This window comes from Monodon monoceros, unplaced genomic scaffold (assembly GCF_005190385.1).
Source record: "Monodon monoceros isolate NGI ecotype Baffin Bay Population unplaced genomic scaffold, NGI_Narwhal_1 Super_Scaffold_3, whole genome shotgun sequence".
Taxonomy (NCBI): domain Eukaryota; kingdom Metazoa; phylum Chordata; class Mammalia; order Artiodactyla; family Monodontidae; genus Monodon; species Monodon monoceros.
The window spans coordinates 64,457,860-64,479,287 of NW_021703780.1; the positions used below are offsets into that span (position 1 = coordinate 64,457,860).

General features: G+C 42.3%; 1 protein-coding gene and 1 non-coding gene across 4 annotated transcripts in view; one reads left to right on the forward strand and one right to left on the reverse strand.

Annotated features, from left to right (window-relative positions):
• Positions 1 to 19,865, reverse strand: part of IP6K1 (inositol hexakisphosphate kinase 1) — a 72,921-nt gene extending 53,056 nt beyond the window's left edge. The window contains exon 1 of one of the 3 annotated variants that reach the window (XM_029244454.1): positions 19,647 to 19,865. The gene's annotated coding sequence lies outside the window, so the exon portion shown is untranslated. Of the gene's footprint in view, positions 1 to 19,319; positions 19,551 to 19,646 lie in introns of those variants that run through there. The other 2 variants (XM_029244457.1, XM_029244452.1) reach the window with 2 other exon arrangements.
• TRNAL-CAA lies at positions 12,554 to 12,625 on the forward strand. Its single transcript has one exon. It is a non-coding gene; the product is annotated as a tRNA-Leu (tRNA).
• Positions 19,866 to 21,428: the final 1,563 nt, after the last annotated feature.

A 21,428-nucleotide genomic window follows, 5' to 3' on the forward strand; every position in this document is an offset into this window, starting at 1 on the left:
CTTCAGCCTAAACAATCCTAGAGGCCAAATCTTGGGAAAACTAGTAAAGTAGTCTTGTTCAGGCTTCAGAGGCAGAAGTAGGCCTCAGACTGATTTGTGACCCTGCTTGCCCACCTAACAATTGTTACCAACAAGTAGCACTTATGATAAGAAAGGGAGTGCGTCTTGGAATTTCTTGAGCCCTGGGCACCTGGCCAGTCCCCCGGGGTCTGGAAAATCTTGTGACTCAAGCGGTGAAACCAACAGCATTGTTACAGTTAAATCAGGGCTGCATTTTTGCACGCAAACCAAAATCACAGTGTGCGGTCTGGGATTATAAATGGAAGTCCCCAGAGTTTCAATCTGAAGTCTCACCTGTGGGGTGGACACACCGCCCGGGACCCTTCACCACTGGGACTCCAGATTGCTGTTACTCGGGACTTCCCAGCTGCTGTTTGAATCTGGATGTAGGTGTTGGCCCAATCTGGTGATGTACACTCTGTTATGTCTCTCGAATACTTTTATTCACCCCCTTCTAATGACTATATATTGAACTTAAGTTAAATAATCTTTTATTAAAAAATTAATTAAATCTGTTCAGTTGTGTGAGACGAGTGGTTATTTTGCCAGTGAATCCAACGAACCTTGAAACCAAAAGCAGGCTTTTGGCAAAACACGTGTGAAGTAGAAACTGATAGCACAGAAGATGAAAAAAAGACAGTCCTTCAAGAACAGTTGGAGATTTCAAAATCCCACATTCAGAAATGGACAGAACAATATCAAAAACAGATGGAATATCAATAAGGAAATAGAGGATGTGAACAACACTGTAAACCAATTAGACGTAACAGATATATATGGATATTCAACCCAAAAACAGAAAAATAAATCTTCTCAAGTGCACATGGAACATTCTTCAGGAAAGATCATATGTAGGCCAGAAGACAAGTCTAAATACATTTTATAAGACTGAAATAATACAAAGTATCTTTTACAATCACAACAGAAACTAAAAATCAATAAAAAGAAAACTGGAAAATTTACAAATATGTGGAAATTAAATAACATACAACCTTGAACAACCAATGGATTCAAGAAATTACAAAGGAAGTTCCTGCCAGAGCAATTAAGAAAAAGAAATATAAGGCATCCAAATTGGAAAGGAAGAGTAAAAACTATCTGTTTGCAAATAACATGGTCTTATATATAGAAAACCCTAAAATTACATACATACACACAAAACCACTGTTAGAGCTAATAAACGAATTTGGCAAATTTGCAGGATACAAAATCAACACACAAAAAAAGAGCTGCATTTCTATAAACTAGCAAAGAACAATCTGAAAAGGAATTTTAAGAAAACAATTCCATTTACAATAGTATCAAAGAGAATAAATATACTGAGGAATGAATTTAACCAAGGAGGTGAAAGACTTGTATTCTAAAAACTATAACATATTGTTGAAAGAAATTAAAGAAGTAAATAAATGGAAAGATAGCCCATTTGACAAACTGGAACTTTTACTATTGTTAAATGACAAAGACTACCCAAAGAGATCTACAGGCTGACTGAAATCCCTAACAAAATCCCAATGGCAGTTTTTATAGAAATAGAAAACCCATCCAGAAGTTCATACAGAATCTCTAGGGACTCTGAACAGCCAAAATTCTTGAACAAAGTTGGAGGAATCACATTTTATTTTTTTTTTTGGAATCACATTTCTTGATTTCAAAACTTACTGCAAAGCTACAATAATCAAGACAGTATGGTACTAGCATGCAGATAGATATATAGACCAATGGAACAGAATAGGAAGTCCAGAAATAAACCCTCAAATATACAGTCAAATGATTTTTGACGAGGGTGCCAATACCACTCAGTGGGGAAAGGACAATTTTTTCTTTCTTTCTTTCTTTCTTTTTTTTTTTAAAAATTTATTTGGCTGTGCTCTTAGTTGCGGCAGGCGGGATCTTCACTGCAGCATGTGGGATCTTTAGTTGCAGCATGCGGGATCTTGAGTTGTGGCATGTGGGATTTGGTTCCCTGACCAGGGATTGAACCCGGGCACCCTGCATTGACAGCATGGAGTCTTAGCCACTGGACCACCAGGAAAGTCTCGACAATCTTTTCAATAAATGGTGTTGGGAAAACAAAACAGCCACATGCAAAAGAGTGAAGTTAGACCATTATTTCACATTAGATACAAAAATAAACAAAATGGATCAAAGACCTAAACTTACGAGTTAAAACTATAAAACTCTTAGAAGAAAACATGGGTGGGGGGAACTTCATGACCTTGGATTTGATAATGATTTCTTGAATATCACAACAATAGCACAAGCAAGAAAACAAAAAAATGGATAAACTGGACTTCATCAAAATTTAAAACTTCTGTGCATCAAAGACACTATCAAGAGAATGAAAAGACAACCCACAGAATGGGAGAAAATATATGCAATCCCACGTGTGATAAGGGATTAATATCCAGAATACAAAGAGAACTCCTACAACTTAACAACAACAAAAATAAATGACCCAATTAAAAACTGATCAAAGGACTTAACTAGACATTTCTCCAAAGAACATATACAAATGCCAATAAGCACATAAAAAGATGCCCAACATCGTCATTAGAGAAATGCAAATCAAAGCCCCAATAAGCTACCACTTCACACCCACTAGAATGGCTATTATCAAAAAAGCAGAAACAAAAGTTGGTGAGGATGCAGAGAAATTGGAACCCTGTGCACTGCTGGTAGGACTGTAAAATGGTGAGGTCACTGTGAAAGACAATATGGTGGTTCCTCAAAAAATTAAATAGAGAATGTCCATATGATCCAGCAATTCCTTTCCTAGGTATTCCACTCCTAACCCAAAGAACTGAAAGAGGGATTCAAACAGATATTTATACACTAGTGTGCATTATTCACAATAGCCAAAAAGTGAATACAACACATATCCATCAACAGATGAATGCATAAATAAAATGTGGTATATACATACCACACTTTATTCAGTCATAAAAAGGAATGCAATTCTGATACATGCTATAAAATGGATGAACCCTGAAAACATTATGCTAAGTAAACAAGCCAGGTACCAAAGGAAAAAAATTATATGACTCCACTTATATGAAATATCTAGAATAGGCAAGTTCATAGATAGAAGTGGATTAGAGGCTGCAAGGGGGTGGGGGGCAGGGGGAATGGGGTGCTACTATATAATGGGTACAGAGCTTCTATTTGAGATGATGAAAAAAGTTCTTGAAATAGACAGTGATAATGGTTACACATTATGAATGTACTTAATGCCACTGTGTTATACATTTAAAAACAGTTCACGTGGCAACTTTTATGTTATATGTATTTTACTACAATTAAAAAAAATATTCATTTACCAGTATGGAGTTTCCTCTAAAAAACTAAAAACAGTAAAAAACTAAAAACAGTACTACCATAAGACCCAGCAATCCCACTACTGGGCATATACCCTGAGAAAAACATAATTCAAAAAGAGTCATGTATCACAATGTTCATTCCAGCTCTATTTACAATAGCCAGGACTTGGAAGCAACGTAAGTGTCCATCGACAGATGAATGGATAAAGAAGAGGTGGCACATATATACAATATTACTCAGCTATAAAAAGAAACGAAATTGAGTTATTTGTAGTGAGGAGGATGGACCTAGAGTCTGTCATACAGAGTGAAGTAAATCAGAAAGAGAAAAACAAATACTGTATGCTAACACATATATATGGAATCTAAAAAAAAAAAAAAGGTCATGAAGAACCTAGGGGCAAGACGGGAATAAAGATGCAGACTTACCAGAGAATGGACTTGAGGACATAGGGAGGGGGAAGGGTAAGCTGGGACAAAGTGAGAGAGTGGTAGTGTATATATGGACATATATACACTACCAAAGGTAGAACAGATAGCTAGTGAGAAGCAGTCGCATAGCACAGGGAGATCAGCTCAGTGCTTTGTGACCAGCTAGAAGGGTGGGATAGGGAGGGTGGGAGGGAGGGAGACGCAAGAGGGAAGAGATATGGGGATACACGTATATGCATAACTGATCCACTTTGTTATAAAGCAGAAACTAACACACCATTGTAAAGCAATTATACTCCAATAAAAATGTTAAAAAAAATTTTTAATAAATAAATAAATTAAAATAAAAACAGAACTACCATATGATCCAGCAATTCTGCTCCCAGGTATATATCTGGAAAAAATTAAAACACTAATTTGAAAAAATATATGCACCCCCATGTTCAGAGCAGCACTAGCTACAATAGCCAAGATATGGCAGCAACCCAAGTGCCCATCAACAGATAAATGGATGAAGAAGATGTAGTATATGTATGTGTGTGTGTATATACATATGTGTGTGTGTGTATATATACACATATATACACACACACAAGTGGAATATTACGTAGTCATAAAAGGGGAAGAATTCTGCCATTTGCAGCAAAGTGGATGGACATAGAGAATATTATGCTTAGTGAAATAAGCAAGAGAAAGACAATACTGTATGATATCACTTATATGTGGAATCCAAAAAATAATACAAATGAATGCATACACAAAATAGAAAGAGACTCAGAGATACAGAAAACAAACTAGTAGTTACCAAAGGAGAGACAGAAGGGAGGCAGGGCAAATAAGGGGTATGGGATTAACAGATACAAACTATTATGTATAAAATAGATAAGCAAGAAGGATATACTGTATAGAACAGTGAGTTCTTGCCATTATCTTGTTATAACTTTTAATGGAGTATAATACTGACTCACTATGCTGTACACCTGAAACTAATATAATATTGTAAATCAACTGTACTTCAATTAAATAAAAAGAATAATATTGACAAAAAAACAATTCATTTACAATAGCACTAAAAGAATATTAAATATCTTGGAATAAATTTAACGAAATATGTGAAAGACCTCAACATTGAAAACAATCAAACAATGCAGAGAGAAATTAAAGTCGTAAATAAATGGAGATCTATATAATGTATATGGATTAGAAGACTCAATATTGTTAAGTTGCCAATTCTCTCCAAATGAATCTATAGATTCAATGAAATCCCAACCACAATGTCAGATTTTTTCACAGAAATTGACAAATTAATTCTAAAGTGTATATGGAAATACAAAGAACCTAAAATATCCAAATCAATCTTGATAAAGAATAAAGTTTGACAACTTATACTACCTGACTTCAAGACTCACTATAAAGCTACAGCAGTGGGGTACTGGCATATAGATAAATAAACATATTAATGGAACAAAACAGAGACCCCAGAAATAGGCCCATACCTATACAGTCAATTAATTTTTGACAAAAGTACTAAAGCAAACAGAGGAGCAGAGAAAGTTGTGGTGATTTTAAACTACATCAAATTTTTCAACATTCCTTCCCCCAAAAGGCAGAGCCCTCCTCTCGCCTCTCCCTGAGTATGGGATGGACTTAATGACTTCATTCTAATAAACAGAATATGGCAGAAGTGACAGTATGTGACTAGATAAGAAGCTTCTTCCTTACTGTTTTGGATCATTCACTCTGGAGGACACAACTGCATACCAGGAGGGTACTCAGAGAGCCCACATATCAAGGAACTGAGGACTGCTGCCAAAAGCCAAGTAAGTCATCTTGGAAGCAGATCCTCCAGCCTCAGGCAAACCTCTATCACTGGCAGCCCCAGAAGACATCCTAACAGCAACTTCATGAGAGACTATGAGCCAGAATCGCCCCACTAAGCCCCTCTTCAATTTCTGAGCCTCAGAGACTGAAGTAATAAATGTTTGCTGTTTTAAACTGCTAAATTTTGGAGTAATTGAATAGATAACAAATACACAAGTCTTTTCAGCAAACGGTGCTGGTACTGGAACAAGATATCCATACTGGTGGAGGGTGGGGAGGGAGTTTGAACCTCAACCTCAATCTTACACAATACACAAAAATTAATTCAAGGAGGATCAAAGACCTGAATGTAAAAGCTAAAACTGTAAAACTTCTAGGTGAAAACACAGGCAAAATCTCCTGCACTTAGAGATAGGCAAGGGCACAGAAAGCAATAGCCATAAAAGAAAATATTGATAAATCAGACTTAAACAAAACTGAAAACTTCTAATCTTCAAAATATACTTATAAGAAATAAATAGGCAAGCCACCACGCACTGGCAGAAAATTTTCACAAACATACATCTGACTGGTATTCAAAATATAAAAAGAGCTCCTAAAACACAATAATAGATGGAAGTTAACAGTTCCATTTTTTTTTAATGGGCTGAAAATCTGAACAAGTATTGTACTTCACAAAGGAAATATACAAATGACCATTAAGTAGAGACACCAGTGCTCAACATCATTAGTAATCAGGTAACTGCAAGTTAAAACCACAACGAGATATCACAATACTTTCACAAAAATGGCTAAAATTCAAAACACTGACAACACGCTAAATGTTGCTGAGGATGTGGAACAATCACAACTCATATATTCTTGGTCGGAATGTAAAATGGTACAACCATTTTGAAAAAGGTGTTAATGTTTCCTATAAAACAAGACATACATCTACCCTATGATCCAGCAATTCATTTCCCCTCAAGGGAAATGAATGTATATGTTCTCCAAAACCACTTGTACAAAAATGTTCACAGAAGCTTTACGTATAAGTCAAACCCTGGAAGCAGACCAGATGTCCATCAAAAGGGGAATAGATCAACAAACTGGAATGTTCATGCGATGAAATACTTCACAGCAATAAAAAGGAATGAACCAATGATACAGGCAATAGCATGAATAAATCCCTCAACAGTATACTGCATGAAAGAAGCCCTACACAAGAGTTCACAGGATATTATTCCACTTATATGAAATTTTAGAACAGGCCTAACTAATGTATGATGAAAAAAGTCAGAGAAGTTGTCTCTGGCTAGAACAGAACAGTGGTTTAATCACTTATATTAAAACAAACTGAAAACATAAGGTGGTAGCAACTAGGGAATTCTGTTAAGAAAATACTTATCAAATTATTAATAACTTGGGACCTCCCTGGTGATCCAGTAGGTCAGACTCCTAATTCAGGGGGCCCGGGTTCGATCACTGGTCGGGGAACTAGATCCCACATGCACGCTGCAACTAAGAGTTCGCATGCTGCAACTAAGAAGCCTGCATGCCACAACTAAGAGTCCGCCTGTTGCAACTAAGAATCCCACATGCCACAACTGAAGATCCCATGTGCCACAACGAAGACCCGGTGCAGCCAAGACCCAGTGCAGCCAATATTTATTTATTTATTAAATAAATAAATAAATAAATTGTTTTAAATTAATAACTTGTTATATAGTGCTGACAAACAGCAGTTTACCAGTTATCAATATATTACCTCTTTGCTCCAAACCCAAACATCATGGCCTGCTCTGCAAAAATGGAGCTGAACCCATTAAATATTTTCCTTTGCCAACTGATGTTAAACTTTACCAGTAGAGGACACGGGAGAGACACTGCAAAAAGAGGAGGCTTCTCTACATGGTTCCAGCATGCTCCTATCACCAGGCCCCTGCCAGCCAGTCAGCTCCCCGCACTGTCCAGTTACTGATGGGTGCCTGACACCTGCAATGCATAGTGGTCAGCAGCACGCAGTGTCCAGTAGCTTCCTCTAACACCTCACTCAAGCAGTTTTGTGGCAGAGTGGTTCCAGCAAGACACCCCTCCATAAATGGCTTTCTCTGACATCCAAGAGGGTAGATTTCCAGCAAGTTCTGAAGGATAGATTTCCAACATGTTCTGCCAGTGTGACACTACAATGACTTTCTCGGCCATCCAGTTAGTCATGGCCACCCTATCCTCCAACAAGATATGGATTTCAGTCCCAGAAGGGTATCTTCCTTAAGCACCCTGTATCAGCCCTACAGGTAGTAGCTATTCACTCTAGTTCTTACTAGCCAACCCATCACTACTCCAATCTCCTGTTACCTGTTCAAATTACTGTGTGGTTTCTGAATGGACCCTGAAAGTTGTTTCAATGAGTTGAAAAGGCTAAGTAGCATAGACCTAAAATGATAAATTTTATTACCTACATAAAATCCACATGCTTCTGCTTTATTCACAATCTACCAATGAAAAGTAATACAACATTGTAAACAGTCAAGTTAACATGTTTAAGGGCCGAAGGAGCCCTACCTGGTACACTCTGCTTCATGAAGTTACTCAAGCTTAATATTCGGCTCCCTGAAGCTAAAGGCAGCATTTTCTTTGGAGACACTCATGAAATAGCTAACACAACCACATATTTTATAATACACCTTCCAAAATACGGAAGAAACTTATCATTCATTTTACTTTCTATGCTAAAAAAATAATTTTATTTTTCATGCAGAATATCGAAAACCAAAACAGCCTAGGCATGCCCTGTGCTGGCCTGAAAAATCTAGTGTTCTACTTGGCCCTGACCCACACAATATCCTCCAGTTGAGCAGTCTTTATAAGTTTCAGAACACTTTTCACCAAATCAAGTTTGTGTCTAAGTCGTAATTATAAAGTCTCCAAATCAGTCGTGAACCATTAAAATAATATCTGCAAAAAAACCTTTTTAAAGTATATAATCAAATATATGCTGAGTACCCAAAATGAATGAGACCCTGTAGAATACTGTAGTAATAAGACAAACACAGTTCCTGCCCTCAGAAAACTGAAAGTGAGGATGGAGAGCAGATAGAGAGGAGAGGCAAATAAGCAATTTTAAAAGAGTATGGGGCTTCCCTGGTGGCGCAGTGGTTGAGAGTCCGCCTGCCGATGAAGGGGACACAGGTTCGTGCCCCGGTCCGGGAAGATCCCACATGCCGCGGAGTGGTTAGGCCCATGAGCCATGGCCGCTGAGCCTGCGCGCCCAGAGCCTGTGCTCCGCAACAGGAGAGGCCACAACAGTGAGAGGCCCGCGTCCCGCAAAAAAAAAAAAAAAAAAGAGTATGATAGGGACTTCCCTGGTGGTCCAGTGGTTAAGAATCCGCCTTCCAATGCAGGGGATGCGGGTTTGATCCCTAGTTGGGAAACCAAGATCCCCCATGCCGCAGGGCAACTAAGCCCGTGCACTGCAACTACTGAGCCCGCATGCCATAACTAGAGAGCCCACACACAACAAAAGATCCCGCATGCCACAACTAAGACCCGACACAGCCAAATACATAAATTTTTAAAAATAAAATTAGAAAAATAAAACAAGCTATAGGTTAACCATTTGACAAGCTTCCCCTTTATCTGATCAACACCATAAGGTAAAGAGATTAGGTATTGTCAATCCAATATTACAAGCAAAGTAGCAGAGAAATCAGATGACTTGTCTAAGTAAGGCTCCACAACTAATACTTGAAATACCAGCATTCACCTTCCTCACCTGGTTCCAAGAAGAGCTCCAAGATGGATCTTTTCAATCTAGTCTGGGGAGGCAGGCACCACTCCTGAACAGGATTGAGTGAGATTAGTACTCTAGGCAATAAGTACACAGGGAGGTTCATTTGCCCAGAAAGTTTACTGCATTGGGTTTCCCTGGTGGCGCAGTGGTTAAGAATCCGCCTGTCAATGTAGGGGACACGGGTTCGATCCCTGGTCCAGGAAGATCCCACGTGCCGTGCCACAGAGCAACTAAGCCCGTGTGCCACAACTACTGAGCCTGCACTCTAGAGCCTGCGAGCCACAACTACTGAGCCCGCACACCACAACTACTGAAGCCCACGCACCTAGAGCCTGTGCTCCGCAACAAGAGAAGCCACTGCCATGAGAAGCCCACGCACTGCAACGAAGAGTAGCCCCTGCTCGCCGCAACTAGAGAAAGCTCCCGTGCAGCAACGAAGACCCAACACAGCCAAAAATAATAAATTTATTTTAAAATTTTTAAAAAAAAGTTTACTGCCTTAACAAAATGATGTGGGGACCCCAAACCTTTCAGACACTAGAGACAACACTCCTGTGCCTTTTTCACACTACAAGGAAGCAAGGCCACAGAATGTGAGGAAGAGAAACTAAATAGTGGGGACACCAAAAGTTTCAGAACCAGGCTTGCCCTTAAGAATATCACATATTTTCTCTACAACTTTAGACATCACCTAGAAACTGAACACAACATTGCCAAAGTCCCCACACTCTAAAATAATGTCTAAGACTCTGAAACCATCCCACCTGAAGAAAGCATGGTATCTGGAAACCTTCACATTATAGCTCCAATGTTTGGGTGATAATATAATCTTGGAGGGTTTCAAATCTCCCAGGAAATACGCTGAGTGCTGACAACCAGCATCAATGTCCATGGTCAGGAGAAAACTTTGAGAAGAGCGGCTGAAATTGTACCATTAGGCAATATGTAAGAGAAAAACCCACAACATCTAAATCCAGTAGCAGTTGCTATTTGCATTATAAAACTAATTTATAAGCCAACTCAAAAGAAATGAGGTCTCCCACCTTCCCCCACTCTCTATCCTGGCAGAGGAGAAACCATATTGGCATCACCAGTTCAGCTACCAAGACAATGCTATAGTTCAGATGCAAGGCCTCTGTGGGGCTCCATTAACAACATCTGTTAAGACAAAATTTGAATTTTTTGGGGGGGGGGGCCGTGTTGGGTCTTCATTGCTCCACGCAGGCTTTCTCTAGTTGTGGTGAGTGGGGGCTACTCTTCGTTGCAGTGCGCAGGCTTCTCATTGCGGTGGCTTCTCTTGTCGCAGAGCACGGACTCTAGGAATGAGGGCTTCAGTAGCTGCAGAACGCGGGCTCAGCAGTTGCGTTGCGTGGGCTCAGTAGTTGCGGCGTGCGGGCTCTAGAGCGCAGGCTCCGTAGTTGTGGCGCACAGGCTAAGTTGCACTGCGGCATGTGAGATCTTCCCAGACCAGGGACCGAACCCATGTCCCCTGCATTGGCAGGTGGATTCTTAACCACTGAGCCACCAGAGAAGTCCAAAATTTGAATATTTTAATAGGGAAAACTGAAGTAATAATAATACATAAAAACAAAAAAACTGACTTGGGAAGAAAGTACAGCCAAGCAATGCTGTCAGTATACCAAAGCCACTCACATAGTCTTCAGCAGACCCAGCAGTCAGACTGGATACAGGGAGCAAAGGGTACAGTTATCAAAAGGCTCCAAGATGAGCCCAAAGGAGAAACAAAGTCCTCTGCATAGCTTTTAGGGCTTATCCGTCAAATGAAGAATATCGGAACCAATTATCTGAACTTTTTTCTAACAAAGGATTTTACCTTAATCTCAGGTTGTACGAGGACTAGAAAATCGACCTGCTTTGTTCAGGGGGTATGACCCTAACTACAGTCTTATACTTGAAAAGATAAAATTCTTAAAGGAAAGTTGGTTTTGATTTGCTTTCATCACCTTCAGATAAGGATTTTTACCCTCAATAAGTTTTACAAACAGCTCCAAGATCCTTCGCCCTCCCACAGGGCCAGTATTTCAATAAGGACCACATACAGCAATAAGGTTTGCTCACAGCACAGATTATAGTTTCCCAAGTAAAATGCTTACCTACCTAAAGCCCAATTTCCCAGGTATCAGGCCAGGGTGCACAGCTGTTGAGGAGGAAAGGAAAAGTTGTCCACATTTAAAAGATGAGGAAACTAGGGACTTCCTTGGTGGTCCAGTGGTAAAGAGTCCACCTTCCAATGCGGGGGACGCACGCTCGACCCCTGGTCAGGCAACTAAGCCCGCATGCCACAACTATTGAGATTGCGCACCTCAACGAGAGGGAAAACCTGCACACCACTAGAGAGAAGCCCGTGTGCCTCAACTCGAGAGAAACCCGAGCAGATGCGCACCGTAACGAAAAGATCCCGCATGCCTCAACAAAGATCCCGTGTGCCGCAGCGAAGAACCGATGCAGCCAAAAAAAAAAATAAGGAAAATAAATAAAATAAATATTTTTTAAAAACTGATATATCATTTAAAAAAATAAAAGATGAGGACACTAAAGCACACGGAAGGTAATCAGATGAAAGCTAAAGTAGGAAAAGGAAAGCTTTATTTGGCCCACTTTATAATAGGTTATGAATCTAAACATCCATCTAAGCTCACAACAAATATGAAATGCATGTTACTCTTCTTTAAAAAGAGCAAGCGAGGGAATTCCCTGGCCGTCCAGTGGTTAGGACTCCATACTTTCACTGCCGAGGGTCCAGGTTCGATCTCTGGTTGGGGAACTAAGATCCCACAAGCCACGCAGCACGGCCAAGGGGAGGAGGACGGAACAAGCATTTCACTCTAGAAAAACAAACATCAAGATCTATTTTGTATAAAAAACAAATTATATAGTAGCTTTACTCATAATTGTCAAAACTTAGAAGTAACCAAGATGGCCTTCAACTGGTGAACGGATAAATAAATGGTGGTACACCCACACAATGGATTATTCAGCACTAACAAGAAATGAGCTATCAAAGCTCCGTAAGGACATGGAGAAATCTTAAATGTACATTACTAAGAAGCCAATCTAAAAAGGCTACATACTGTATGACTCCAACTACATGACATTTTAGAAAAGGAACAGTAAAAAGATTAGTGGGACTTCCCTGGTAGTCCAGTGGCTAAGTCTCTGTGCTCAAAATGCAGGGGCCCAGGTTCAATCCCTGGTCAGGGAACTAGATCCCACGTGCCGTAACTAAGAGTTCACATGCTGCAACGAAGATCCCGTGTGCAGCAACTAAGACCCAGCACAGCCAAATAAATAAATAATTAAAAAAAAAAAAAGATTAGTGATTGCCAGAGGCTGAGGGAGAGGAAGGGATGAACAGAAGAACAGAGATTTTTTTTAGGACAGTGCAACTATTCTGTATGATACTATAATGGTAGATATATGTCGTTATACATTTGTAAAAACCCATAAAAGGTACATAAACTACAGACTTTGAGTGATAATGATGTGTCAATGTACGTTCATCAACTGTAGCAAATGTACCACTCTGGTGTGGAATGTTGATATGTATGAGTGGGGCCTAGGGGTATATGGGAACTCTCCACTCAATTATGCTATGAACCTAAAACTGCTCTAAAAAAAAAATCTATTTTTTATCTTTTTAAACAATTTTTATGTATTTATTTAAGTTTTGGCCGCATTGGGTCTTCGTTGCTGTGCACAGGCTTTCTCTAGTTGAGGTGAGCGGGGGCTGCTCTTGGTTGCGGTGCGCAGGCTTCTCATTGAGGTGGCTTGTCTTGTTGCAGAGCACGGGCTCTAGGCGCACAGGCTCAGTAGTTGTGACTCACAGGCTCTAGAGTGCAGGCTCAGTAGTTGTGGCACATGGGCTTAGTTGCTCCGCGGCATGTGGGATCTTTCCAGACCAGGAATCGAACCCATGTCCCCTGCACTGGCAGGCGGATTCTTAACCACCGTGCCACCAGGGAAGTCCCAAAATCTATTTTTTTAAAAGCCAATTTTTTTGTTTTGTTTTTGCTCTTTTATTTTGTTTTTTTGTTTTGTTTTTTTGGGCCATGCTGTGCGGCATGAGGGATCTTAGGGCCCCAACCAGTGATTGAACTCATGCCCCCTGCAGTAAAAGCACAGAGTCTTAACCACTGGACCGCAAGGGAAGTCCCCCAAGAGCCAAATTATTCAAATGTTCTAATTTTTTATCTGGGTGGTTGTTAGGTATATACAGGTGTAAAAAATCATGTAATTTTGTGTACTTTATATATATTTTATGCTTCAATAAAAGTTACTTTAAAAGAAGACAAAAATTTAACAGGGAAATCTAATCATTTGAGGGGCAAAAAAAAAAATGTATACTTAAACGAACACTGAAGCAGAGCCTATTTATCATGACAAGGCATGGGCACTGTCTGAGCACTGATACTCCCTGGCTGTGTGGCCTAAACATTATTCTCACTTCATTTCGTCAAATGTAAAGTGAATATACTACTACTTGTCTCAGAGGTCTATGAAAAAAGAAATTCCTTCTCTTATCCACTTAGTTATTCAAAAGAAAAACATGAAGACCAGGGAATAAAGATTCCAATCAAGCAAGAGGAATACTACATATTAGTTCTCTCTCCCAACAAACTATAAAAAATACAGTAAACTGGGGACTTCCCTGGTGGTGTAGTGGTTAAGACTCTGCGCTCCCAATGCAGGGGGCCCGGGTTCGATCCCTGGTCAGAGCACTAGATCCCACGTGCATGCTGCAACTAAGAGTTCGCATGCCACAACTAGAAGATGTGTCCTAAGGTAATTGCTTCTTCACTTTAAGCCGTTTGGCTCATGAAAGGTTTCATAGGAGCACTCTACTTCCATCTGAAAGCACTCTACTTTCACTAAAAATCAAGGGAAATATGTATTACAGCTGAAACAAGACGGCAGCGTGTCACCTGATTCCACCTCAGCTGGGAATGTATACCAGGCAATTCAAATTTTTCACCATTTCTGGTCTGCAAAGGGTTTTCTCTGATCACTGGAGTGGCTCAAATTTTAATTCATCACCAAACTTTAAAATCAGGAAATTTCACATGAAAATCCAGATTTCTGGTTTTCCTTTAAAAAAAAAAAAAACCCCAAATCACAAGATCTGGTAACACAACAACTGGCTAAAACTAAGAAACAGTGCCCCTTTTCCAATAGCGCCTGTGGTTGTAGATCACCGAAGTCCCCACCACTCACCACTGTCCTTACACCCTGCTTCCCTAATTTACTGCCAGCTAGCCCTTAATGTAAATGCATCGTTTACCAACCCAGACGCTCATAATATACTGATCTTCGTATGATCAGTCCTAGTCACAGCAGTATTACTCCTATTGTCACTACCCGTCTTAGCAGCTGGAATTACCATACTATTAACTGACCAGAACCTAAACACAATCTTCTTTGATACTGCAGGAGGGGGAGACCCAATCCTGTATCAACATCAATTTTTCTTTGGTCACCCCGAAGTATATATTCTAATCCTTCCTGGCTTCAGAATAATTTCACACATTGTAACCTACTACTCGGGAAAAAAAGAAATTTTCGGGTATATGGGAATAGTCTGAGCCATAATTTCTATCGGGTTCTTAGGCTTTATCGTATGGGCTCATCATATATTCACAGTTGGTATAGATGTTGACACACGGGCATATTCTACATCAGCCACTATAATCACTGCTATCTCCACAAGAGTAAAAGTAAAGTAAGAGTAAAAGTCTTTAGTTGATTAGCAACACTTCACAGAGGGAATATTAAATGATCCCCTGCTCTAATATGAGCCTTAGGTTTTATTTTCCTCTTCACAGATGCCTAACTGGCATCGTTCTAGCTAATTCATCACTAGACATTGTTCTCCATGATATACTACGTAGTCACCCACTTTCACTATGTACTTTCAATAGGAGCTGTCTTCACCATCATAGGAGGATTTGTCCACTGACTCCCACTATTATCGGGATACACACTTAACTCAACATGAGCAAAAATCCACTTTATAATTATATTCGTAGGTGTAAACCTAACATTCTTCCCATAACATTTCTTAGGCTTATCCGGCATACCTCAACGATATTCCGACTACCCAGACGCCTACACAACATGAAACACTATCTCATCAATAGGCTCTTTCATCTCACTAACAGCAGTTATACTAATAATTTTCATTATCTGAGAAGCGTTTACATCCAAACGAGAAGTATTAACAGTAGACCTCACCTCCACAAACCTTGAGTGACTAAATGGGTGTCCTCCACCATATCACACATTTGAAGAACCAGCATACGTCAACCCAAAATGATCAAGAAAGGAAGGAATCGAACCCTCTCTAATCGGTTTCAAGCCAACACCATAACCACTATGTCTTTCTTTATAAATGAGATATTAGTAAAACCTTACATAACTTTGTCAAAGTTAAGTCACAAGTGAAAATCCTGTATATCTCCATGGCATATCCCTTTCAACTAGGCTTCCAAGATGCAACATCACCCATTATAGAAGAACTCCTACACTTCCATGATCATACATTAATAATTGTTTTCCTAATTAGCTCCCTAGTCCTCTATATCATCACCCTAATACTTACAACCAAACTAACACATACCAGTACAATAGACGCCAAAGAGGTAGAGACTGTCTGAACTATCCTTCCAGCTATCATTTTAATTCTAATTGCCTTACCCTCCCTACAAATCCTCTACATAATAGATGAAAATTAATAACCCTTCTCTCACTGTAAAAACAATAGGCCACCAATGATACTGAAGCTACGAATACACCGACTATGAAGACCTAAATTTCGACTCTTACATAATCCCAACATCAGACCTAAAACCAGGAGAGCTACGACTACTAGAAGTGGACAACCGAATAGTCTTACCCATAGAAATAACAATCCGAATGATAGTCTCCTCCGAAGACGTATCACACTCATGAGCTGTGCCCTCCCTGGGCCTAAAAACAGATGCAATCCCTGGACGCCTAAACCAAACAACCTTGATATCAACACGACCAGGCTTATTCTACGGGCAATGTTCAGAAATCTGTGGCTCGAATCATAGTTTTATACCAATCGTTCTCAAACTAGTACCTCTAAAGATTGAGAGCTGGGCTTCCCTGGTGGCGCAGTGGTTGAGAGTCCGCCTGCTGATGCAGGGGACACGGGTTCGTGCCCCGGTCTGGGAGGATCCCACCTGCCGCGGAGCGGCTGGGCCCGTGAGCCATGGCCGCTGAGCCTGCGCCTCCAGAGCCTGTGCTCTGCAACGGGAGGGGCCACAACAGTGAGAGGCCCGCGTACCACAAAAAAAAAAAAAAAAAAAAAAAAAGTGGCATCTTAGCCAGGAAGCGGGTTGAGTCGCATAGCCCCTTCTGAGATGCAGAATTGCTTTCTGTTCTCAGGCTTCAGTCATGCACTTTGAGCAAGTTCTGCTGCCTCCTGCAGAATGAGGAATGGACCTCCATAAGGTGCTAGAGTGCAAGCACTCCAGGCAGCGTAGGAGGTGGAGATCCATGGCCAAATTCTCATTTTACTTGCCCATTCCCTCCATTTCCCTATTTAATTAGAGGGTGTTCTAACTCAGACAAATTTAACACATTTTTGTAAACGTTTAGTCCTTATCTACTACATGCAGGTACAAGACACAAAAACACAATCTCTATAGGAAAGGGGTTAGGTCTAATCAGAGAAAACAATTATTCTCAAAAGAGTATATACTGTGTTTTTTTGTTTGCTTGTGTGGTTTTTTAATAAGGGCAATGATACCACTGCAGTTCAGAGGGAGTGGAGTATTCCCAAGAACTGGAATGTTTCGGGAGTGTTTCATAAAGGAGGTAGGAGGGATGTGAGCTGGACTCTGGAGAAAAGAGAAGTGACACTGAAGGCAAAGAGGGGCAAAAGCCAATGGATTAGCTGGTAAAAGGATCTGTGTAAGTAAATATCATGTATGGAATGTTTACCAAACCATTTGGTTAGTGAGGTTAGGACAAACCCTGAAGAGGTGGGTTGGGGCCAGCTGGGCAGCAGCACCTTAAATGCCACATTAGGACATCAGATCTCATTCCATAAGTCTGCAGCAGTTTGACTTTGGTGTAGGATCTCCATAGTTGTGAATTATGTCTGTTGCTCATAATAGTTAAAAGTGTTGACATTTACAGGTGAATTATGTAAATACAAAGTTAAAGTAGATGGAAGGGCCACTATTCTAACATCCCTACTCATCTGCACTTAAAAATGCCCAGCACAAAAATACTGCTATTAACTATCTCTGAGTAATAACATACACCGAATCAAGCAAGCATCATCCAATACTCATAAGTATTCATGAGGCAGTAAAAGCATTAAACAAAGGCAATAAAGTTCTTGGATATTCTATAATTTCCTTGGGACAGCAGTTCTAACACAGGGTTAGACTACGAATGGACTTTAATGGACCCCCTGACCTTCCTAAAATTGCATGCAAAAGTTAGTGTAGTGAAGTTGACTGAGTGGATCTGTCTCTTTCTATATCTCTAAGAGGTCAGATACCCAAAATATGTTAAGAGCCTAACTTAGGGTTGTTTTAATAGAAAACAGCAAGAATCTGGGGACTTCCCTGGCAGTCCAGTAGTTAATACTTCGCCTCCCAATGCAGGGGGTGTGGGTTCCATCCCAGGTTGGGGAGCTAAGATCCCACATGCCTCACAGCCAAAAAACCAAAACAGAAAACAGAAGCAATATTATAACAAATTCAATAAAGACTTTAAAAATGGTCTACATCAAAAAAAAAATCCTTAAAAAAAAAAGGAAAGAAAAAGAAAACAGGGAGAATTTAACCCTGTGGCAGCCTTAACTTTCTAAAGGAAGTGTTAATGGGGGGGGGCGGGGGTTGGGGGGAAGTTAGATTGAGGCCATTTTGAGAAGTTCCTAATATTTTCATATCTCCCTCCTTTCTTGTAAAGAACTGCCCAAGGAACTAGTCTCACCAAAATCAAAACTCATTCAACATTCAAAAAATGGCCCAAGGGAGGGTAATGAAATATCTAAAAACTACTCACTCAACTTCTCTCTCTTCTCACAACTAAGGGAAACAGCAAGAGGCCACCAGCTGCCTCTGGTTTCAGCATCTTCTCCAAAAAGATCTCCTGACCAAACAGCTAGTTTCCTTCAAAATAACACATTCTGAGGCGACAAGATCCTGACACAAACCCACAAAGTATTGTTGCTTGACTTCTTAGTCGTCTCAGGCAGGCTTGCTGTAAGACCATATACAGGAGCCCATGCTGAGAAGCCAAAGGACCACAGGGAAAGAGAAATGTGTTTTGGAGCACTCAGAACTCCCTAGACCTGCACACCTTGCCCAGCGTCTCTAACCCTCCTACCCTCACAAGAAGCGGGGGCTGGCGGTCTGTTTTCATTGCGCAAGATACATTTACTCTATTAAAAGTTAATTTGGCATTCACGAGACAAAAAGAAGTTTCATTTCTTTTTCTGATTCTAACACACTCCCACATTTCCTTTGTCTCCTGATTACACTTGCCAGATTATCTCTTTAGGAGATAAAATCAATCAACCCACCACCATAATATTCACTTCCTCCCAGAGGCAAAAGAGCCTTACCACAACTCCAAAGAGTGGTGGTCCAGAACCAAAGAAATTCTGTCCCAAAATAAAATTCGGGAATCATGAACATTTAACCAGGCCCTTCAGGAAGAAGCAAACGGTAAGCTCCGAGAAGCACAGAAGGCAGGCGCCGGGCAGAGGGCCTTCGCCCTGTCAGAATCACAGGGCCGTCACACTGGCCTGCCTGGCTCGCGGGGGCTTTCGACTGTTTCGTCTAGTCTTAGTCTCAAGCGGTCTGAAAGTCAGTCGCAGGAGCGACATCTAAGAAAATGGTACGTGTGTTTCTCACCTGGGAACAACACAAGACCCCGGAGAGCATCAAGCTGGCACTGGACACGTTTCAGCGCTGCGGGTCAGCGGAGCCCAGGGCTGTAGTCACAGAAACTAGTTTCCCGCTACACCTCGGGAGCGGGGCTCTCGGACCTCCACCCCGAGGCCGTCCTCCGACCTCGGCACCAGCATCTAGGAGGCTCCACGGGCGGCCCGTCAGGACGATCGAGCGACGCTCAGCCGATACCCCTTCCCTGCGCGCGCCAGCTCCAACCCCGCGCCCGCCGCCGCCGCCGCCCGCCCCGCGGCGTCAGGCCGGTCTTTCGGCCCGGTTCCTGTCACTCACCGGCCGGCCCGGGCAGCGGACGCCCACGGCTCCCCACGGGAGCTGGGCCCCCCGGGCCTCCAGGTTTCGACCCGCCCCCTGGCAGGCAGCGCAGGTGGCTGAGCCCCGCAACAGCGGCCCCACACCGGCCGCTCGGACCACCTCCCGGCGCTGCCCACTAGGTACGGATCAACAACAAGATGGCGGCCAGCCGAGGGGGCGGGGGCCGGGCGTCATAGTAACCTAGACGGCAAAGAACCCGCCCCCGGCTCAGAATATCCCCAATCAACAACCTCTTTGCCCGACGCCCAGGGGAGTGCCTCCCGCTGACAGGTAGGCCAGCTTGTCAATCAGACCCTGCCTCTCGCGGCCCGTGCCGAACGCCTCAGCACGTGACTGTGACGGCACGGGTTGGCGCATGCGCGCCGTTCCCGGAGTTGCTGGCGGCAGAGCTTTCACGGGGTACTCCGAGTCCGTAGCACCCTTGGCATCTCTTAGTACGCGGCCCCCGTGCGCAGCCGGCAGCGTCTTCTTCCACACATGCTTAGGGAATGTTTGCTGTGTGCTACATCCCTTTTTTTTTTTATCACTCACCCTAGAAGGCAGGACTTGTCCCTCCCTAGTGAGGAAGCTGAGGCTCAGAGGGGGAGGCCGGGCCAAGGTTACACCACCTCTGGAAATGTAAGCACCGGGTTTCGTGCCTCCTCTTACCAGCTCCAGTGTGTAATGCCCTCTTCCCAGCGGCTTCCCTAGGTTTGCCCTTCATCAGCCTTTTGTGCTGCCCCAGCAGTCCCTGGCCTGTTGCCCACGTTTGTCCTTCTGCCTGGAGTTCAGTCCCCAATTCAGTCCCCAGCACAAGCCCTGGCACACAGCGGGCACTCTTTCTTCCTACCCTAGAGCATCTCGTCTTGAGTTCTTATAACATCTTTTGCCCTGGATTGTCATGATCTGCCCCCGAGGCCAACTATGAGTCTTGGGAAGACCGTTACCCCCCATGCAGAGAACCTAGCCCTGGGCTTGGCATCTGATGCAGTCGCACAGCCTGACCCACATCAAGTGCCTGGACTAGCTAGTTTTGTGACTATTGAGGCTTGGTTGCCCCACCTGCGGAATAAGGATAAAAATCAAGCTCCTCAGAGATGAGGATTTAATAAGCCCTTAGAGCAGGGTAAAGTGCTCAGAAAAAATCCACCTGCAACCCCTTCCAGTAAGGGCCTGCTGTCAAGTTGCTGGCCCTGAGGCCAGCTCTAACACCCTCACTTTATTGGAAGCACCGTGAAGCATATTTTTCCCACAGAAGGCACTCAGCTTCTTCCTCCACCTGGGGTACCATAACTGGCTCAGTAAGGGAGGTTCTCTGGTACCCTAAGATGGTTCAAGTCTACAGACCTGACAGAGGAGAGAAGGTTGAGAGAACCTGGGGACACCACAGTAAAGGTAGCCTCCACCAAGACAGCAGGTCCTCTGGGAGAGCTGGCAGTAACCTGAGACCTGATGCCAGGCTGGGTATTGGGAGTGAGCTAGCACTGCACCCAACAGAACCCACCCTCCTGCAGGCTACTGTAGGCCACCCGGCCATGTGCAGCAGCTCAGCTCAGCACAGGGAGGACAGAGGGCCCTGGAACTAGAAGAAACACATCAGGAGGAAATGGGAACACCTGCTCAAAAGGGGGCTACTCTCAATCCCTCCATGGCCACCCATGCCACAGGGTGCTCAAGTCTGCACCAACCCTCACCTCACTGCAAAAGCTCCAGATCCTTTTCAAGAAAACCTCCACATACAGTTGGCAAACTGCCCTGGAA